General features: G+C 41.9%; 1 protein-coding gene across 4 annotated transcripts in view; it reads left to right on the top strand.

Moving 5' to 3' along the window:
• GRID1 (glutamate ionotropic receptor delta type subunit 1) overlaps positions 1-14,496 on the top strand; it is a 703,858-nt gene that overhangs the window by 670,007 nt on the left and 19,355 nt on the right. The gene's annotated exons all lie outside the window — the stretch shown is intronic.

The raw sequence follows: 14,496 nt of genomic DNA, 5'->3' as shown, positions 1-14,496 counted from the left end.
AATAGAATTTTAAAATTTTGATAAAACCCCATAGAGCAGGGCTTTTTGTTTCATAGTTTAATGCTTCTTGTTTCTAGTCTGAGAAAGTTTCCTACGTTAAAGTTGCATGTTTTCTTCTAGTTTTTACATTTATGTCATATATTTGTGTTTTACATTTATGTTGCATCTCAAGGTAGTTTTTTGTGTGTGGAATAAAGAAGTGGTCCAGGTCCACTTTTCCTCCCCATATATGCGTCCCATTGACCTAGCATTTATTTTAAAGACAAAAACAAAGTGTGTGTTTACTTAACAAATAGATATGTTGACTGAAAATCAACTGGCCATATATTTGTTGGCCTATTTCTGGATTCTTTATTCTGTTCCATTGATCTATATATCTATTCTTATGCTGATACAAAAATGTCTTGATTACAGTAGCTTTATAATAATTCTAATAACTCCTTAAATCAGGTAGTATAAGTCCTGCAACCTTTTCTCTTACAAGAGTATTCATAGATCCTTTCCATTTCCACTTAAACTTTAGAATCATCTTGTCAAATTTCTTCAAAAATGCCTGAGATTTTGATAGCTATGGCACTGAACCTATAGATCATTTGGAGGAAAATTGATATCTTCACAATATTGGCTCCTCTAATCCACAAACATAGTTTTTCCTTTCAAAACACTAACTTTTGACTTTATTGAATTTTCTCTGTTGTTATGGTTTATTGACTTCAGATTTTTTTTAAGTTTTTTTTTCTTCTAATGGTGCCTGAGTGACTCAGTCGGTTGAACGTCTGACTCTTGATTTTGGCTCAGGTCATGATCCCAGGGTTGTGGGATCAAGCCCTTCATTGGGCTCTGTGCTGAGCGTGGAGCCTGCTTAAGATTCTCTCTCACTCCCCTTTGGCCCCTCCCCTGCTTGTGCTCTCTCCCTCTCTCTCTAAAATAAAAAATTTTTTAATTAAAAAAAATTTTTTTCCTCTAGTCACTTTGGTTTTAATTTGCTCTTACTTATTTTTGCTTTTTAATGTTGAGACTTAGGCCATTGAATTTTGTTCATTTTCTTTCCTAATATAAACATTTAAAACTGTAAATTTGCCTCTTCTCACTGTTTTAGCTGCATCCCATGGTATTTATGTATTGCATTTTCATTAAGCTCAAAATATGAAGTGTGAGACTTTTAGTCTTTTTCTTTAAGGTATCCCTATTGAGTTCTGGAAGACAGCAAATGGCTGTGATTTAATGTGGGAAAGGCTATGGGGACAGAAAGCAGGGATGTATTCTGTTTAGTGAAGTTGAGGAAAGCTTCCTAAGGTAGTCCTGTTGTGAACACACATTTTGCAATCCAAACGCCTCAATTCCTTTTCAGTTTTGACAATACAAGTGTGAGAACGTGAGAGAAAATTGGTTAGCAGAAAATTAAATACATGGAAAAAGAAGGAAACCAGAGAGGCAAAAAAGACTGTTAAATGCCATGTAAACGAAGTGCATTTTTATTTCTACTGAATGTATAGTTTCCTTGTAGGAGAATGAAGGCAGTGGTGTTTTCCCTGCTGAACATTTGCTGTCTAAAGAACCCCCTCCTGGGGTCTCAGCCTTAGTCCTAACTGTCTTGGCTATGCAATATACTTGAGCCTTCTTCATTCACCTGCTTTAACTCTGTGGCCCAACCCAACTCCAAGTGCACTAAAGTTAAATATCCTCCAATCCATGCCAACATTTAAAGTAATGAGGCTTTAAGAGGAAATCTTATATATAAATATACATTTATAATTTAAATATATCACCATTAAGAAAAGCTTAGAATGTTTTTAAAAATAAGCAGAAAAGAACCAACCAAACTTTTCTCATCACCTAAATAAGGCTCTAGGAATTCTTGTGTACATTTCTGTCTAGTCTTTTTTGAATCTGTACAAAAATTGTATATAATTATGATGTTTTAGAAAATATATTTTATCCTGTTTTTCTAATATTGTTATAAAACTTTATAAAAATTATTTTAGTGGCAAATTAATATTTCATCAAATAGATGTAAAATAACTTATTTAAACATTTTCTTCTTGATTATCATTTGGGCCATTTCTAATTTTTCACAAATATAAATAGCATTATAATGAACACCTTCATGTAAAATGTTTTTTCAGTTACTACATTTATCCCTTCAGGTCAAATTCTCAAAAGTAGAATTACATTATTAAAAAAGGATATAAACATTGAAAGCTCTTGACAAAATATTGCTGAGTATTGCCAAAAGTAAAACTTTGAATTACATTCTTATATTTGGAATCAAAAGAATACTCAGGTTTCACATTTTTTTCCCCATCAAATCCTCGTGGATTTGTCTTTGGTAGGAAGAATCTTTTTACAAATTGGTATTTTTCTATTTTTCTCATGTTCTCTATTGTGATTTTTTCCCCTTTCTTTTTCTTTTTATATAGGTACATATGTATTTTTGCTTTATTTTGCTTTATTATCTCTGGGAACTCAAATGAAGAAGAAATCATTTCCTTTTCAACTCATCCTCCCCACACACACCCTTGGTACACATGAGGTATTGCCATCAATGATCCATGTATTTTGGTGGGTTTGAGAAAATTAAGATCCTGCTTAGACTTAAGATCATGCTTAGACATCTACCTTTATTTAATAATCAGATTGATACACATATAAACCCCTTCCAAGATGTGTTATTTCTGCAACAATTTATTATTTGAACTATTTTGTTTCTTATTCATTCATGCATTCATTCATTCATACATTAACTCATTTACTATTGCTGAGTTTGGTTAATATATAAAAGTGGGCTTGATACTTTCCTCCTAAAATTGAGTGAGAATTGATGTAAGGTCAAAATGAAGGCAAAGGCTTATTTTGCACATATGTTATTCATAAAATAAAAGAGTTTTGTTTCCTTTCTTACTTTATCCAGGGATTTCCTTCCTAACATTGGGTCTGGGGTCAATGTTAATCCAGAGATTAATATAACCATGATGGCTACCATTAGAGAGACTTAGGATGACTGAGGTGTGGTGTTGTTTCTGCCATGCTTTAGCTCACTTGTTCTTCAACACGACCTGTTTATTAATGAGAAAACTAAAGTTTGACGAGGGCAAGGCACTTCCTGAAAATCAGTCTTGAGTCAGTTTGGGACCCAGGATTTGAGCTCAGTATTTTTCTCACTCCAGCACCTGTATCATTATCTGTGGCATCTTGCAGAAATGGAAGGAGAAGCATGATCAGAGTAAAACTGGCTCCTGCCTTCCACTCACCTGGAAACCTGAGCACTTCCTGTCTCTCTCCCTTCCCTGGTACACCACCATGGTACTTGATACTTGGAACATCATTCCCTTTCTTGGCTGGCCAGGCTGGTTCCTAGTTATTCCTCCAGCCTTAGCAGAAGCATTCACTCTTCCTGAGTCCCTGGCCCTCCTCCCCACCCCCAGCTCCTCCTTCCTCCAGGCAGGGCCAGGGGCTTCCTTATCACATTGTGCATACTAGAGCACAGCTTCATCAGATGCCACCCCATCTTTAGTGCCCTGCTTTGTCATATCCCCCGCTAGACTCAGAGGCTCCTTAGAGTCAGGGCTGTCTCTTATTCATTCATCTGTTCCCAGGGCCTAGAGCAGAGGTAGGCATAGCAGCAAAGCACATGGACATCCATAGCCTTTTATCCTTTTTAAATCAAACAAATGTTCGATGAGTAACAAATGAGAGTGTGCAGAAATGTAGGCATGTGCATCTTTCTTCAACATAAATGAGGAGGATTGCTGGTACCCAGTTGCAGAGAAGGCAGGAAGGGGGTGAGGAGGGGCACAGAGGGCAGCGGGACTTAGCCAGTCTCCTGGAGCAGGTTCCTATACAATTGACTAAGTTGGTCCCTTCATAACACCCTGCTGCTTAATTCTGTTTGATGATGATTGGTTTGGGATAATACAGTTCAAAGATCAAGGAAAGCCCCCAGTGTGCCTCCCTTATTAAATTACTTTGCTTTGGGTTTTGAGCATTGCCAAGCAAATCTCGTTATGAATTCTTCAATTACTTTCTTTTGCAGTTTTAATAATTTGGTAGGGTAAGCTCTGGAATCAAACCAATATCTGTGCCATCATGCTAACTTTGATTATTTTCAAGCTCCTCATTAGAGGGTGGGAGGATGTTCACTCCCCTTAAATCTGATTTTATTTTTCAGATTTGCTCTGCCCCGTAATTTGCTTTGGACCCAGGTCTGATGCACTTCACCTTCGTGCTGGCTGTAAATGTGGGCTGATTCCATTCTGTTTGTTCCGCTGAGTATTATTGCTCTGGGTTTTATGATTTAAGTTTTTTTTTACATTTTGAATTGTTTTGTTATTTGATTCCAAATCAAGAAGCGATTGCTAATGAAAACAGTTTTGATTTATTGCATCAGCCAGATCATTGGCAATTTTTGTTTAGCTTATTTTTATTTCCGCTCTGTTGGTATAATGTTGTTTGTGCAGAAACAAAGGGAGAAAGGGAGGAAAGAAAATAACAGTTATAAAGAAACTATTCCATGTGGCATGGTGCTTATGTACTCTGTCTTCACCATTGATGGCGTTTTGTGATATTTTCATTTTGCAAATGAGGAATGCAAAACACAAAAAAGGTTAAACAGTTTGTCAAGAGATTATCAGACTCTTTCTACCATCCACAAGTTCATTATTGTTACTACTGTTATTACCATCACATCATCCCTAGCATCATCAATAATATAAAACCTATTTGGGTAGAAGTAGTGGTTTCCCCTGGGATGGGTAGCTCTAATGAGGCGTCTCTTTACCTTCCAATATAAAGGTATTAAGATTGGCTTTGAACCTGACATTTTAAAATTTTAGTGTGTGAGAGAGAGAGCATACACACACAAACACAGAGATGGACAGAGAGAGAGTGATGAGGGGTAGATGACCTTAAATCAGGGACAGTAATGAGAGCAGTAAAAGCCCTGAAGATCATGCCTCTCAAGAATCAGATAAAGGAACCAGAAATGGTGTGGAGCCTGGTAAAGAAAACCCTGAGCGTGAAATTGGCTATCTCTAGTATTTGAAGAATCCTCATATGGAAGATGTCTTGGATTCATTCTGTACAGCCCATATCTCAGACCTCAGCTTAGTTATGCGAGAAGTGATGAGAAGTGATCACAGTGCTTTCTAGTGAGGGCTGGTTGTCCCTGGGCCATGTGGCAGGCTCCTATTCACCCAGTGCCCCCGCCAGTCCCCTCTGGTGGTGACTCTTTCTGATTCTTTGACTTTACAAAGCTGTACATCCTGCCAGGTAGAGCTCAGAGTTTGTTCTGTGAGAGATAGGACTCCATTTCAATCTTTTTGGTCAGAATGTGACCTCTTTCGTAGCTCCTCAAAGTGCTTTCAGACTATTGTGTGAGGTATTTCTCTCAAGGCTGACATTTCAGCAAAGGCCATAAAGGAATACTTAAGCCGCAAATGGGGTTAGCAATGAGACTCTTCAACATTAAACCCACAGAGATGGCCTCCCAACACTTTCAGGGGTAGTCTTTAATATTAATTGTGATCACACACAATTTTACTACTTTTCTCTCCTTCTGGCACAGTCTGAGTTGCTAGTTCCCAACAACCTTTTATGGCTAAAGAAACAGAGAGGGGGTAAGTGGCCGCAGATGTCAAAGTCACCTTGGCCTCAGGGTGTGGTTTCATGGGTCTCGTTTGAACTTTGTCTCCAAGAAGTCAAGTGCTCAGTTAAAGCAGCATGAATGAGGCGAGGAGAGTGAGGGGTTTGAGTTAACAAAAACCGGGTTTGGTTCTTACATCCCTTTTGTGCCAGAGGCGAGACCTTTGTAAGATAATTCCCGGACAAAGTTACCTCCTCTGAAATACAGGATTAATACTCCTGGGTCTTCCCAGAGTTATAAAGATTAGAGGTGATGTAAGGGTTTGGTGCAGTGCCTTGTAGGGTGTCTTTTAACACTGTCATTCTCCAAGTGTGGTCCTTGGACCAGCAATGTCAGCATCATCTGGGACATGTTAGAAATGAAATCTTTGAGGCCTCCTTATACCCAGTAAATCAGAAGTTGAGAGAGGGAAGCAGGGTGGAGACTAGTTGTCTGTATTCTAACATTCCCTCCAGATGATTCTCATGCCCTCTTAAGTTTGAGAACGTGCACTTGAACAAGTGGTGCTTATTGTTATGATTGTTGCTTTATTAGTATTAATATTTGATTTAGACCTGGATCTTAGAAAGTGACTCTTAGCCAGAGGCCCAGGAATGCCTTTTGATAGGCATTCCTGCCTTTGTCCAGGAAGGTCAGCCTGTGGAGGAGAGAACGGGATGGATAAGGGTGAAGGAGAAATCTGGAGGGGCGTTCAGGACGTATCCAGCCCAGCTTGCTTTGATTCAAGACCCCAGGCTTCCCCATATCATTGCATTCATGCCTTCAGTTCTTCATTAGTCACTTTACACATATTTATTCAGCACCAACTGTATACCAGACATCATGCTAGGGCAATGAACAGGACACGCATGGCCATGGGGCTTACATTCCTTTGTGTGGGTGTGTGTGCATGTGAACACATGCACTCACGCATGCGCAGGGAGTAGCTGCATGGCCCTATCCCTATGCTTATTCAGAGAATGTTTGACCACATGGATGCCTGTCCTCTATGCTGCCTGAATTCATATATTCTTAAGTTGTTTCCCTTCCCCAGGATAACATTTTTCATTCTGTATTTTCTCTTTGTAATCTATTTTGTATCTAAGCAAACCAATTTACTCTTTCTTTTAGATCATTCTTAATCTTTCCCATGGAAGAACTCAGATTAGATTGTTGTTTATCATGGTCTTTGGACAATTTAAAGTTTTGACAAATCATTGAAAATCAATGTGTCCCTTTGCCCTGCTGGGAAGGTTGTTTATGGCCCCTGGTTTTGCTGATGGTGTGCAGTTTTAGACTTTGAGGAAGAAGCCATTGATTCTTCCAAGTTAGGACTTTTATCTTTCCTTTGTACTGAACCAGCTCCATCTCCCTTGGAGATGTGAGAAACCTCCTTCCACTAAGACGATACTTGATTCACTAAATAAGACTGTCTGTCCCAAAGTGTTAGAGGTGCAAAAAGGGAATGCAACCATAAAGCTTCCATAGAGTCAGGTGCTGGAGGATGAACATCATTAACAAAAGCTTGGCAAGAATTTGGTAGCAGAAGAGAAAAAATATCAGTATGATACCAGAGACAGCTGCTCAGGGGGCTCTGTGTGACTCTTTGGGGCTACTTAGATGTTGAACTTTTGATATGGGAGAGTGGAAGGCCATTTGCAGTCCAGGAGACCTGGAGAGACATTCAATCTCTGTCAATAGCTGATTCTGTGGTCTTGGGCATAGTCCGTTTTGAGCCTTGATCCTCTTGGGAAATTGACACAGTCTGTGCTGTAGAAGTTTATTTTGAACTTGCTAAGAAGAGAATGTATGAGAAAGACCCAAGTAGAGCACTTTGCAGGAAGAAGATGTAAAACATAACTTTCCTTTAGTGTTTATTTTCAATAGTCTTGGTCTCTCGACTCCATGACTTCTGCTCCTCCATTTAGTGCCCCAACCCGAGACCCTAGAGCCATTAATACTCTCCCCCTTTCTAGACCTGCTCTCAAGAGAGGGTCAGAAATTAATGGACACAAAGGTCTGTATTGTTGGATCTCTCAACTTGAGCACACATCAGCACCACCTAGAGAGATTATTAGATGGTTGAGCTCCACTCCCAGAGTCTCTTATTCAGTGGATCTGACATGAAGCCTGAGAATTTACATTTCTTATTAAGTTCTCCAGTGATGCTGATACTGCTGGTCCAGGAAACATACTTTGAGACCCACTGGTCTACATCATACACTTTGAGGATGTTAAAGCAGAAGACCTGAAGGACCATCTGGGCTCATCTTCCATATTTACAAATCAGTAGTGAGTCAGTAACCGGGCCAAGACTGTGACCCAGGCTAACAGTCTTTCTAATTTACCAGGCTGATGGGGGTCCAAGCTTTAAGCTATAAGGATGATGCTGATGATGATTATCATGATCATGAGGACAGTGTCTTATTGTTTGAGTTCCTTCTATGCATCAGACACTTTCCATGCTGTCTCCTCCTGTGATGAGCCTGTGTGGGCTTGCTATTTCTACCTTCTAGATGAGGTTATATAAGCTCAGATTTCAGGTGACTGGCCAAGAACACTAGGGGAAGGCCTGATCTGCCCGTGTCCAGACCTTTGCTATCATTGACATACCAGGCCTTTCTCTTTATGAAATGGAGCTAAAAATTCTATAAAGGAAGTTAAAGAATCAAAGAAAAGACAATATAAGAGTGAGGGCATTGGTGGCTTGCGGAATTACTTGCCATTCTCTCTACCCCTTGGTGAGCTCCTTGCCACTGACTTTGTTACTCTAGGATACAAGAATACTAGGATGGGACAGGCAATCATTGCAGAAATCTTGCAGGCCTAATGCCTGGCCATCAGAAGCCATTTTCTGCTGCTGTAGCCTTATGACATTTCCCTTATCCCAGTCTTGTCCCTCAGGTAATGGGCAGCCTCACTGCGACCACCATGACAAACTTGAGTGTTTGCCCTCACACCTGCACTCATGTCCACAGACACACACACACTCAGGACATCCCCATACCAGATGGCCTTGCTGCCGCTTTGATGGTGTTATCTCATTGTCCAGCTCCATCCTGTTCACTCTGGTCTGAAGACAGGAGCCAAATTGACTTTGTGCCCCGTGGACACTTCAGAAGAGCAGCCATTGCACTAATTGTGGGAGTGTTATATTGCCATTTCCCCCTCCCATGGAGCCTTCCCTGGTTTTCCTGCTTTTCCTGTTCTGGGGGCTGGTCTAGGTAAATGGTCATTATCTCTCACTTCATGGGTGGCAGGTTTCTTTACAGCCACCTGAGATTAGCTTGTGAACACCTCTGAGAGTCCTGTTGATTGTCTGCCCTACATGTGCATGTCATTTTGGACAATCTGTCCATTGTTCTGAGAGACCAGGAGAGGTAGGCTCCTTACCTGCTGTTAGTCTGTTTATCTTAAACTCTTTGTGGTTCTCCAGGCACTTGGTACCTGAGTTTACTTCTCTCCTGCTTCCCTGGGGTCTGTGGTACTTATGCACGCACGCATGCATGCACACACACACACACACACACACACACACATTTGCATACATTTATGTACTCATACTTACACACACCTATACACATACCACAGACTCCCACAGAGCATGTTGCTGACTTGGTCAAGGTGGAGGAATGGATGTGGGGGGGTGGTGTGGGAAGATAGATGTTCCCATAACAGCTGACAGATCGGTCTCCTGAATCAAGCTGGGGACTGCAGAAGGGAAGAGAGAGAGCTTGAATCGAGCCCTCACTATTGCCAGGCACAGTGCATTGTGTCTTGTAATTTCACAGTCAGAATAGGTCTCTAGGAAACAACTATTGGTCCCCAAGATTGTTGGTTCCTTGAAGAGCTGGGAGTGTAGCCCTGCACTTGTCTTTGTCTACAACTCTTCTCTTTTCACTACACTGTGCTCAGGAGGGGGGCCGAATCACTAAAATTCCCCTCTGGGACAGTGCGGTCACAGGAGAGATGCTTGCCAAGCTGTAGAAAACATGGGCAACACAGCAGATTAAAAGAAACCAAGAGAAGTCATCCATGGTGGCATCACCCCAAGATGACCATGTTGGTATTTGGTGCTTGGTTTCCTTTCTTCATAAACATAAAAACATTATTTTTACATGATGATTTAAAAAGGATATCACAGTGCAAATAATCCAGTGTAACAGATTCTTTTTCACTAAACAGCATAATACTGGTTCTCATGTATTTAGCATCTACTATATGCCAGGCAAGGTTCTAAGCATGTCACATTTATCGAGGGATTTAATCCTCATCAGAACTCTGTGAGCAATGGACCATTTTGCGTCCATGAGAACTGAGGCCCAGAGATGTTAAGCAACTTGCCTGCACTCACACAGTCAGAAAGCAGTGGAGCTGGGATTCAAATCCATACTGTTGCCAGATCCAGGCTAGCCCTTGTTTGCCACAGACAATTGTTTCCCTTAGTGATCATTGCTCTCTTTAAGACTCCATGGTAATGGTAATATAATATTCCATCATTTAATACTGTCATTTGCCCAGTTGATTCTTAAGTTTTGAACATTTAGATTATTTCCAATTGTTTCTAGTTTAAACAGTGTTACTCTGAAAATCTTTGTACAAACATCTTTTCAGAAACTGAATAATTCCTTAGGATAGATCCCTAAGGGTGGAATTGCTGTATATGCACATTTTAAGAGCGTTTGAGTCTCCCCACCAAATTGCCATTCCAGAAATATCGTGCCAGCCCACATTCCTACCAGCAGACTGTAAAATTGTCCTTTTCTCCACAGATGGTCTGGGTTTTCACTGTGCATTTTGTAATTTGGTGCAGGTGTCACTGTAGCCAGGGTTCAGGCTGTGCATGGCAATGCATTGCCAGTTCATGAACATGACCATGGGAGCTAACACTTGGGACACCTGAGAGGACCAAGCTCTGCTTTGGGTGAAAGTGGACTCTGGGAGAGGCACTAGGTGTGCCTCCAGATGGCGAATGCACATGAGGATGCATCAAGTGTCCAAGGAGTCCCTGATATCCTGACAACCCCATCCAGAGACAGTGTGGCCCGTGACCTCCATTTCACAGGGGTTCAGCAGTTCCACAAGCCACCATGTTTCCAAAGCTGGAGAAAGACAGTCATTGCCATCTCAGTGTGTTCTGTCACCAGCAGCACTGCCCTGGGAAGTGCTCAGAGGGCAAGGACACCAGGACCAACTTCCCCAGCCCTTCCTTCATGGGTCCAAGCAGGGCAGAGGGGACAGCACAGCCTTCTTTGGAGCCAGAGTACTAGCTTACCTTAACCTGGCTCTGCCTTTCATGATCTGGGTCTGTTTGGGACAACTGACTTTGTTTCTCCTTCATCTGTCAAAGGGGATGGATGTTCTGCCCTTTAGAATTATACCAGGGATGGCAAAGGAATTGGGGCTCTGAAAGTCCCGGCACCCAGCAGGTGCTCTGCACCTTCCCTGTAGCTGGCACTGTAGACACCTGATCTCCTTCAGCACTTTCTTTCCAATAACATTTGTGTTCGCTGTTTGCAGTCCCAGCATTCTTGTTTGGGGGAACAATGTGGTTGCTTGCCCCTTTCCAAAAGCAGTTAGAATGGAATAGAAGAGCATAATGAAGTTCTTGCCTCGAAGGCTGTTGTCTCTGGAAGTTTGTGCTCCAAGTGAGTTCTGCGAAGGGCAGAATCAGCTATGCAATGAAAGGCAATGCAATCTCATTTTATTATTGGTGTGGAGCAATGGAGAGGGAGTCCTCCAATATCCCAGATCACTCGTGGCTTTGTTTATTGTGCCCAACCTTCCTCCAGCCATAGAGGCTGATCACATTCCCCCAAATGTTAGGGAGGATGCTCTAAATGCTGGGGCCAGGCACCCTCGTATCTCCATCCCTTTCCATTCGTTGTACTCCAGCGTACATGTGGACTGGGCACAGAGTGGACTTCAGGGAAGGGCTTGGATCCTGTTTGCTAAGGTACTTACAGGGAGATATGTCAGGGGTGGCCTGCTACCTGCTGCTATCCTGACTTCCTGGGGATGGATGCTCAGATGCCTTTGACTTTGTCTAATATCAAAGCTGTTCTTTTCCTTCTATCCCTGAATCTTCACATCTTTTCATTTTTTATGTTTAAACCAATTGCCTTTTCTTTCCCTTTTAGGGAAAGGGGAGAATGAAACAAAGCAAAATGTTTAGATGCAGCCCAGGGAAATAAGGGCTGTATTTGGGTAATAGCCGGGAAATTGGAGAGCTCTGCCAGGCCTCTGTGTTGTATTGATGGGCAAGGGCACACAGGGGGATGGAGATCAGACTTGGTGCCTGTATAGTGTGTGATAACATAGATTGTGTAACAAGATTAAAGAAAAACCTTTAACCAGCTTGTCCTAAGAATCACTAATACCACTCCGTTATATAATAATCCTATCCATCTTTTGGCATATTACATTTCACATGTATACAGAACAATAATAATACTGTATCTATCCTATTGTTTTATACTACTTTAATTTTGTGTATATATATGCTTATGCATATATGTATATTTCTGTGTACACACACACACACACACACACACACACCAAGATTTGTGGATAAGCAGCACAGATTGTGGTTTTCCACAAATTGTGGTTTTCCACAAACCATGGAAAGCTGGTTTGGGCCCTATTAGGGAGAAACATGTCTTCAAATTTGGGGCAGGTGTGTGTGTGGAGCTCATTCTTCATGGAGACAAGAACGTCTATATAAAGGGGACATAACCATGATGGGTAGTGTGTTTGGGCTTCTTATAGTTGGCATCTGAATATTCCTGAGAGCATGGCCAGGCCTAAGAAGACTTCTGTGTTACGCAGGGTCTGTGACACACCAGGAAGATGGGGAGATATCTACAAGGTCCAGAAAATTTCCCTGGAGCCTAACAGACTTGGGAGGCACAGGGAGGGATCTGATGCTACATTTTACTCAGCATGGGGCTAAGAGGAGGACGTAGGAAGCTCTGGGATGCTGAGGAATTGGGGCAGAGATGTTGGGGATGGAGAGTATTTTCATAAGGCTAGAGCCCAATGCATCTGGAGCCTCTGATGTGGTCCACAAACAAGATGGGGCACATTAGTCTCTCCAGACCCCCTGTTCAGGCATTGTCAAGTATATTAGGGACTGGCCACATGCTCCTTGAAGCAGACATAAACATAATAGTAACTTTAGTGTCTGTTTAAAAATGGGAAGACTCGCCACTTCAAGAAAGAACTACTCTCCCCTCTTTTCTCGACAGCCTTCCTGGTTAAGGGATTTGCAGCTGCGACATTGTCAGCATCCTACCCATGTGTTTCCTGGCTTCTCGGCTTAGGTCAGCAAGACAATAAATGCTTCCTTCTTGCAGCTGTGCTCACCTGTCACTGAGCCCAAACCGGAGCCGCAAACACTTGTGACTTGAAGGAAGCTAAGTACCCCCATAGAATGGCTGCACCAGGTTTTTGTCAGTCGGTTTCCACTCAGTCTGAGCCAGTCTATTTCCTTTTCCTTCTTGGAACATCACTTGAAAGGTGGAAACGAACCTGATCTTAATTCTTCCTTCAACATGACATGCCTTTTTGAAACCGTCCAAATAACAATGTCTGATTGTCATGTTGAATTGCGAGCGTGGATGTGAAATGCTCCAAAGTGAGACCAAAGCCAAATATTAGGTCATAAGTCAACATTTTGCTGAGAAACTTGGATACTAAGAGGTTGAAAATTTATATCTTTTCAAGAGAAAACTTGTTTGCCAGCAGGAAAAAATTTCAAAGACTGTTATCTTCCCATGTGGAAGGAGAGAAATGAGTGTAATTTTGCAACCTGGGTCAAAGTCCTTTAGGGACTTCTGAAATTGGCTTGGCCATGGAATGCAGCTTTGATGTAATATTTGGATTGCTCCCGGAGGTACAAGTCCATGGGTGGCACAGGTGCGTGTGTCATTTCTTACAAGGTCTTTGGGAAAAATTGTTGAATGGCCAGGAGCAGCCTCTTCGTGCCGGGGGGCGCCATGCTCTGCTCACAAATCCTTTTGATGGAAAACTTCTGAAGAAAAAATGAGCCATTTTGGCCCATGGGCACTTTGGGTCCTAAAAGAAGTAAAATCTTGACTACCTTCACCTAAGTAACAATAGCACTCTTTGGAAAGTCTCAGTGGACATGAAGACTCACCTGAAGCAAGAGATCAGCACAATGCCCATGATGATGCCACAAAACTTGTAGTGTGCAACTTGATCTCTTGTCTGTGATCTTTCAGGCCTGCCACCAAGCCCAGACTGAGGTCTTACAGCACCCAGTGTGAGTTGTGGTAAGAGGGACGAAGTGGCAAAGAGACAACTGTGTGCTCACTCTAGAATAAAAACCAGGCACTTGGCTACATTAAGAACATTATGCTCTATTTTAAGCTGGCCAAGTGACAATGTCTAGTTTGCATCTCCTTCCAAAAAGCAGAGCAGCTCACATTTCCCCTGAGTGTCCAAGTTCCAGGCAAAGTCAGAGTTAAGGCTCAGGATATAACTGAAGGTCTGCTATGGATGGGTGTGATGGGGTGGACTTCAGCATGGCCACGGGCAAATTCCTTATGAAATAATCTGCAACCACTGCATTGATATAGAAACCTCCTGTGTGTGTGTGGCTGTGCGTGTGTGTGTGCACTCTTGCTTGTGTGCCTGTGTGTCTGTGCATGTATGTATGTGTTTGTGCATGTTCGTATGTGTGGAGACACTCTTGTGTGGGCAGTAGAAGGCACGTGGCAGAAACGCAACCTGGCACCATAATAATCAGGACTCTGACTTTATGGGTTCTTCCCTATGAATAGCAAGTTCAAGTTCATGACTTATATATAGATATTTTTTATGACTTAGATATTAAGTCATAGCCACTCAGGGCA

Source organism: Neofelis nebulosa, chromosome 13 (genome assembly GCF_028018385.1).
Source record: "Neofelis nebulosa isolate mNeoNeb1 chromosome 13, mNeoNeb1.pri, whole genome shotgun sequence".
NCBI lineage: Eukaryota > Metazoa > Chordata > Mammalia > Carnivora > Felidae > Neofelis > Neofelis nebulosa.
The sequence above is the reverse complement of the archived record's forward strand: the minus strand, read 5'-3'. Positions and strand labels throughout refer to the sequence as shown.